Source organism: Arachis ipaensis, chromosome B06 (genome assembly GCF_000816755.2).
Source record: "Arachis ipaensis cultivar K30076 chromosome B06, Araip1.1, whole genome shotgun sequence".
Lineage (NCBI taxonomy): Eukaryota > Viridiplantae > Streptophyta > Magnoliopsida > Fabales > Fabaceae > Arachis > Arachis ipaensis.
The window spans coordinates 56,126,800-56,135,467 of NC_029790.2; positions in this window are offsets into that span (position 1 = coordinate 56,126,800).

An 8,668-nucleotide genomic window follows, 5' to 3' on the forward strand; every position below is an offset into this window, starting at 1 on the left:
CATGACTCGGAGGTGGAAGCTTTTGCCTTCCCTTTAGAGGTTTCAGAGGTTTCTCCGGCCTTAGGTGACATAAATGGTTATGGAAAAATAAAAAGCAACGCTTTTACCACACCAAACTTAGAAGGTTTGCTCGTCCTCGAGCAAAAGAAGAAATATGAGAGTAGAAGAAGAAGAAATAGAGGAGATGGATGGGGTTTAGTGTTTCGGCCAAGGGGGAGAAGTAGTGTGTATGTTGTGTGAAAATGAAGGAGTGAAGATGAGTTTATATAGGAGTGGAGAGGGGGGTATGGTTCGGCCATTATGGGTGGGTTTGGGTGGGAAAGTGGTTTGAATTTGAATGGTGAGGTAGGTGGGGTTTTATGAAGGATGGATGTGAGTGGTGAAGATAATGGTGGGATTTGATAGGTGAGGGGTTTTTGGGAAGATGCATTGAGGTGATTGGTGAATGGGTGAAGAAGAGAGAGAGAGAGGTAGGGTAGGTGGGATCCTGTGGGGTCCACAGATCCTGAGGTGTCAAGGATATCTCATCCCTGCACCAAGTGGCGTGCAAAAATGCCCCTTTCTGCCAATCCTGGCGTTAAACGCCAGGTTGCTGCCCATTTCTGGTGTTTAACGCCAGCTTCTTGCCCTTTCCTAGCGTTAAACGCCAGTCTGGTGCCCATTTCTGGCGTTAAACGCCCAGAATGGTGCCAGACTGGGCGTTTAACGCCCATTCTACTACCCTTACTGGCGTTTAAACGCCAGTAAGTTTCTCCTCCAGGGTGTTCTATTTTTCATTCTGTTTTTCAGTCTTGGTTTTGCTTTTTCAATTGTTTTTGTGACTTCACATGATCATCAACCTACATAAAACATAAAATAACAAAAGAAAATAGAAATTTAACATAGATAATTAAAGATTGGGTTGCCTCCCAACAAGTGCTTCTTTAATGTCTATAGCTTGACAGTGGGCTCTCATGGAGCCTCACAGATGTTTAGAGCAATGTTGGAACCACCCAACACCAAACTTTGAAAGTCACCAAGCACCTTCCTTGCATTGTTGACATTGTTGTTTTCGGCTGCCATGGCTTCTTCTTGTTTGAAAAGCTCTGTTAAGTCCTCTATAGAGAGTTATACTTTAGCTTCTCTTAGCTTTCACTTCAAGATCCTTTCAGGTTCAGGATCAGCCTCAATAAGAATGCTTTTGTCCTTGCTCCTGCTCATATGAAAGAGAAGAGAACAAGAAAGTATGAAATCCTCTATGTTACAGTATAGAGATTCCTTGAAGTGTCAGAGGAAAAGAAGAATAGAAGGAGAAGGTAGATAGAAGAGAATTCGAACTTATCAAGAAGGATAGAGTTCGAATTGCACCTTGAGGAGGAGTGTTAGTCCCTTAAATAGAAGGATGTGAGAAGAGGGAAAAAATTTTCGAAATTAAAGTAAAAGATTTTTAAAATAATAAAAAGAAATTTGAAATTTTGATTGAGATTTTCAAAAATTAAGATTGGAAAAGAAATTAAGTGATTTTGAAAAATATTTTGAAATTAGAAATCAAAAAGATATGATTGAAAATTAATTTTTGAAAAAGATGTGATTGAAAAGATATGATTGAGAAGATATGATTGAAAATCAATTTTTAAAAAGAATGTTTTAAAATTAAAGTTGATTACTTGACTAACAAGAAATTAGAAGATATGATTCTAGAATTTAAAATTTGATCCTTCCTTAATAGGCAAGTAACAACTTGAAAATTTTGAATTAAATTACTAATTGTAGCAAGAATTTTCGAAAATAATAAAAAAATAAAAAAATGGAAATAAATTGATTTTGAAGAGATATGATTGAAAAGATATGATTTGAAAAAGATTTGATTTTGAAAAATTATGAAGATTTGAAAAAAATTTGAATTAAAAACTAACTTACCTCTTTTGGGCGTTTAACGCCCAGCCAGGTACCCTGGCTGGCATTTAAACGCCAGTTTTCCTTCCTCACTGGGCGTTTTGAACGCCCAGCTTTTTCTGTTTGATTCCTCTGCTGAATGTTCTGAATCTTCAATTCTCTGTATTATTGACTTGAAAAGACATAGTTTTAAAAAATATTTTTGAATTTTTGAAGAATGGAAACAATAAAAATGCAACTAAGATCAAATAAACAATGCATGCAAGACACCAAACTTAAAAATTAGACACTAGACTCAAACAAAAGACATAAAAATATTTTTGATTTTATGATTTTATAATTTTTTTGTGATTTTTCAAAAATTATATGGAAAAGAGAATAAAGAGATTCAAAACTTTTACTCAAGAATGACCGCCAATAATTCTAGCCTATACCACGAAGGTTCCAATCTTAGATTAGAAACCCAAGAGATACGCATTCAAGCCATTGCTAGTAGAACAGAGGTGGTTGTCAGGCACATGTTCATAGGTGAGAATGGTGATTAGTGTCACCTAATCATCACATTCATCATGTTCTTGGGTGCGAATGAATATCTTGGAAAAGAAATAGACTTGAGTTGAATAGAAAAACAATAGTACTTTGCATTAATCCATGAAGAACAGCAGAGCTCCACACCTTAATCTATGGTGTGTAGAAACTCCACCATTGAAAATACATAAGAACAAGGTCTAGGCATGGCCGTGAGGCCAGCCTCCAAAAGCGTCTAAGATAGCATAAGACTTATCAAAGATTTTTAAAATACAATAGTAAAAGGTCCTATTTATAGAGAACTAGTAGCCTAGGGTTTACAGAAATAAGTAATTAATGCAGAAATCTTCTTCCGGGCCCACTTGGTGTGTGCTTGGGCTGATCATTGAAGCTTCCATATGTAGAGACTTTTCTTGGAGTTAAACGCCAGCTTTTGTGCCAGTTTGGGCGTTTAACTCCAGCTTTTGTGCCAGTTCTGACGTTTTGACGCCAAGATTCTTAAGCTAACTTGGAAAGCCGGTTTGGGCCATCAAATCTTGGGCAAAGTATAGACTATTATATATTGCTGGAAAGCTCAGAATGTCTGATTTTCAACGCAATTGAGAGTGCGCTAATTGGGCTTCTGTAGCTCCAGAAAATCCACTTCGAGTGCAGGGAGGTCAGAATCCAACAGCATCTGCAGTCCTTTTTCAGCCTCTGAATCAGATTTTTGCTCAGGTCCCTCAATTTCAGCCAAAAAATACCTGAAATCACAGAAAAACACACAAAATCATAGTAAAGCCCAGAAATGTGATTTTTATTTAAAAACTAATAAAAACATAATAAAAACTAACTAAAATATACTAAAAACATACTAAAAACAATGCCAAAAAGCGTATAAATTATCCGCTCAATAATGCACCATAGTAGAACGGCCATGTCTGCAGTGAAGGAGGATTCGTGAGTGCTCGAAAAGACGTAGTGAGACATGATCTATGCCCATACGTGAGCCTCCAAGGTAAGTGCTGAAGCCGATATTCCCTTAGGACGGGAACGGTGGTATCCGTAGATCCATCTGCTGCCAAGTAGTGCGATAACTCTGAGAACGGCGTCCCAGTTAAATTGGTACATCTGGCGCTTGAGTGAGGTATCTCCATAAATATGGGTCATCCCATATATAATATTTAGACTCGCTTTTCAGCTTGTTTCTTTGATGCTTAGTAAAGTTTGGAGGAAAGGTGCGGCTAACGAGATAATTAGCAACAGGTGCATACCAAGGGACTACCTCAAATACTGCTTGCAGGTTATCAAATGGGAAATTATCAGCTATAGGGTTAGAGTCATCTTTAATGTGCTCAAGGCGACTCAAGTGGTCTGCCACTAGATTCTGGTTTCCACTCCTATCCTTAATTTCTAAATCAAATTCTTGTAGTAGCAGTATCCAATGTATAAGCCTTGGTTTGGATTCCTTTTTAGCTAATAAATACTTTAGAACTGCGTGGTCTGAATACACTACTACTTTCGTACCAAGTAAATAGGGTCAGAATTTATCCAGAGCAAAAACAATAGCAAGAAGCTCTTTCTCAGTAGTAGTGTAATTAGACTGAGCGGCATCTAAAGTTTTAGACATATAAGCTATAACAAAGGGGTCCTTACCTTCACGCTGAGCCAGTGCTGCTCCTACTGCATGGTTGGAAGCATCGCACATTATTTTAAATGGTTGGCTCCAATCTGGTCCTCTCACAATTGGAGCTTGAATCAGGGCGGTTTTCAGCTTATCGAATGCTTGTTTGCAATCCTCACTGAAGTCGACACAATATCCCCAAAAGGACATGTGAAAGTGGTCTTTTCCTGATCTTCAGGAGCTATATGATTCTGGAAATAACCTGTGTAACCATCTAAAAAACAATAATGTGATTTAACTGACAGGCGATCCAGTATTTGATCAATGAATGGAAGAGGGTAGTGATCCTTACGAGTGGCCTGGTTTAGGCGTCTGTAGTCAATGCAGACCCTCCAGGCGTTCTGAACTCTGGTTGTCATGAGCTCTCCATGCTCATTCTTCACTGTAGTGACTCCAGACTTCTTGGGGACCACTTGTACTGGGCTTACCCATTCACTGTCTGAGATGGGGTAGATGATATCTGCCTCCAGTAGTCTGGTCACTTCCTTTTTGACAACCTCTAAGATAGTGGGGTTCAGTCTTCTCTGGGGTTGACGGACAGGCTTTGCTCCCTCTTCTAAGAATATTCTGTGCTCACAAACTCAAGGGTTGATGCCTACTATGTCTGCCAAAATCCAACCAATTGCCTTCTTGTGCCTCCTCAGCACACTAAGTAACTGCTCTTCTTATTGAGAAGTGAGTTCCCTTGCAATGATAACTGGAAACTTCTGCTTGTCCTCAAGGTAAGCATATTTGAGGTGTGGAGGGAGGGGTTTCAATTCTAACTTCTACTCATGGTCAGGCTCTGGGTTGTCTGGAGCTGGTAACAATGGTAAAGCACTTTCATTGTCCTCTGAGAATGTCCCCACACTTGGACCTTGTCCTATGTACTTCTTTTCAAATTCCTCCTGGTGAACTTCAGCCACGGTTTCATCTATGATGTCACACTGGAGGATAGAATGATCCTCTGGAGGATGCTTCATAGCTCCATTCAGATTGAAGGTTACTACTCGACCATCTATTTCAAAAGAGTATGTTCCTGAAAAAGAATCTAATTTGAACTTTGAGGTCTTCAGAAATGGTCTTCCGAGTAGAATTGACGATGGTTTTCTGAGTCATTTTGGGGCATCTCTAGGATATAAAAATCAATGGAAAAGGTGAGTCCCTTAATGCTCATTAGATTCAATCCCTCTCTTGATGTGATTAAATCTGTGAAGAACAAGAGTTTCCTCTTAGATGAACCACTTGAATTGAGAAGGAAAAGAAAAGTTATCAACCCATTCAAATGAGCAGAGCTCCTCTCCCTAATGAAAATGGAGTTTAGTGAATCATAGCTCTAAATTCAACAACAAATGCAAAAGTAAACATTCCAATTGAATAGAGAAGAGTAATGAAGAATGAAAAAAAAGTTCTTGAAAACTGAAATTCAAAAATTTCAAAAGAAAACTAACTTCCTCCCTGCTATGCTTCCCAATTGGGAGTGTAGCACCAAGCAGAGTGAAAAGCTCGTAAAAGTAACTACTATGATGTAAATTGTAAAAGTATCTAAGAGTCCCCTTAAGTACAAAACTATTCTATATTTATACTATTCCTAAAACTCCTTGAAATTCTCCTTTTGGGTTAGCAATTTGGGCCTTGGTTCTCTCCAGGGAAATTTTTAGCCAACGTTTGACCTCAAGTTTGTGGCAAATGTTGGCACAAACGTTAAGTCCTCCTGATGCAATTTTTGAGCCAACGTTTGACCTCAAGTTTGAGGCAAACGTTGGCATTCTCTGGGTATCTTCTTAAGCGAACGTTTGACCTCACGTTTGAGGCAAACGTTGGCACAAACGTGAGCTCTTCCCAGGGTGGCTTTGCTGCCTTCATTTCCATTGCTGTCATCCCCTTTCTTCATCCTTCCTCCAAGCCTTTTGGTCACCTGTCATCAATCAACAAATGCATCAAATCTATGCTAAAATCATGAGACTTCTTCTCATCCTTGACATATAAGCAATTATAGCACAAAACCTCATGAAAATGCATCAATATACTCATGGTTGATTGAATCCAAATACACATAAATTTCTACCCAAATGGCTTACTTGTAACCCAAGAAAGTGTATAAAACTTATAAAAAAATGAAAAATCGTTTGAAAAATTAGTATAAGATGACTTATCATCACAACACTAAACTTAAACCTTGCTTGTCCTCAAGCAAGAAAAGAATTATGCACAAAGGTTTCTTTTAATCGGAACAAGTTGAGGAATAGCTTTTAATGCCTTGGTGAGTGAAGTGATTAAGTGATAGTGGGGTGAACTCTGAATTATATGCTCATGTAAGGATTCCAGTGCTTATTAGTCCCTACATTTTGGAAGTCTTAGATCTTAGGACCTTCATTCAAATGATATCATGGAAATCTCTCTATAGGTAATCACCTTGAAGCAGCTTATAGTTTTTGTGTCTTTGCCTTGACTCTAAGTGTCATATCTCAAAGCGGCTCTTTAGATAAGCTTTCAATCAATACTCCCAAACCAGTTGGTTTAAAGGTATTAGGTGTTGAAGCACCCCTTAGGATTTACTTGCTCAAGCCTCTCTCTTTGACACAATTCTACCACAAGCATTTAACTAAGATAATAACTCTTTCAGTTCTTATTTCTTTCTTTTTCTTCCTAGTAATTGATGCTCAGAGCCTTTTGCCATGTTCTTTTTTTTTTCTTTTCTTTTCTTTTCTTTTGCTGCTTCTTGGATCAAAAGATATTTGAGAATCTCCACAATACTTCTTTGAACTCTATTTCCTGCCTATGAGCTCCTATGCAGGTTTTCACAAATATGCAACCTCAATATACAATCATACAACTAGAACCACCACTTCTCTTAATCTTTTGCTTGCCTCAAAACAATTTTTTTGACTCCTCAATCATTCTTTTCAATGAATTGTTCTCTATTTGTAATTTATGGATCTTGAGTGTAAGCGGATTTTCAAGTGTATGGTGCTATGATGTATTTAGCATCTTAGTTATTGAACTTTTAAAGAGATTATGCTAAGCAGACAAGCAGGGATGCAATATTGCTTTCAATCAGAACAGTTTTAAATAAAAGACAATCACTTAACAATACAACCTTTTGGAGTTTACTTGCTTTACTCCTTATCATCATCATTGTTGGTCTTTACATCCCTCTTTGTCTCGTTAGTTGATGATGCTTAATCCTTTCCAAGATTGAAGTGACTGCCTACAATAAACTTTGAAAGTTGCTTGTCCCCAAGCACTTGAGAGATGGTTAGCATGCAGGTATGCTTGTGAGTTCTTGACCTTAAGTTGGTGTGGAAACAACAAACTTAGTTCCTTGCCTACTTCTATATGCCAACACAGAATGCTTCTTTCATGCATGCATACTACATCATGTGCTTTAAGTCTATGAGTAAATAAAATGCAGGACTAAAAGGTAAACAAATGAAATTGCAGGTTTAGTCAATTTCTATGATTGTTTGGGATTTGTGATTATTCATAATTGTCTCAAGGATTACTTTGTTTTCCATGAATGTTGGTGGAACACCAAACTTAGTACCATGCATTCACCCTTAAATTTTTTCTTTGTTGATACAATCACATTGGTGTGGAACACCAAACTTAATTCCTTGCAATACATAGAAGTTGAACTAACCATTTATTATGAGAAGAGTATGAAAAAGTAGTTACCTACGGTTGGGTTGCCTCCCAACAAGCACTCTTTTATCGCCATTAGCTTGACGATTGTCCCCAACTTTCTTCCTCTTCTTCCAGTTTGTTAAGAAGAACGACTTCAAGGGGGGAAAGGATTCAGTTATTGTCCCATTTCTTGGTCTCCTCTCAGCAAGCTTCCCTTTGTAAATGGCTTGATTGAGCTTTCTAGCTGGATCATGGGTAGGATTGTTTGCAGTTGACCTTTTCTTGAATGTTGTCCTTGATATCTTAGTCATAATCCTCTTCTTGGTGCTCTTATTAGTTGCCTTCACTTTTTTTATTCTAAGACATGGTTGCTGTGTGATTATTGGAGTTTTATCTTCATCAAGAGCCTCTTGAATTGGTGGTTCCATGAGCCCTTCCTTTATGCACTTCTCTGCTTCAATTGAATGTGAATCTCCTTGATTTTCTTCCTCCATTTCTTCCTCATGATTTTCCATTAAGTCCTTTGGGAGGGAATCTTCATGTTCCATTGTCACTTCAATTAGCCTCTGTGGACATGGAATCCTTGGCTTATGTTCCTTATCCTTCATTGCAATTTCACTTGACACAAGGACCTTTTGTTCTTATTTTTCCACTTCCTCACCTACAAATTGGTCTTCATCCTCACTGTTTGATGGTTCTAAGTTCCCCCTTGTTTGCTCTAAAGGCCCATTCATCTTCTTGAGGATGATTTCTTTCCAGGATTGGGGTTGTGTGTATCTTTCCACGAGTTTTCTATGTATTTCAATGGCTTGAAGGTAATCCTCATCTGCTAGTTCAAGAGATGAAGGTTGAGAGTAAATTTGGTGACATGGATGTGTTGTGGTGAAGTTGTGTTGAGGGGTGTGGAATGAGTTGTGTGATTGATGGGATGACTTGTATGGATTTTGGAGGAAACTTTGTGTTGAGGCATAATCAAGTGATGAAGAACTTTCAAAT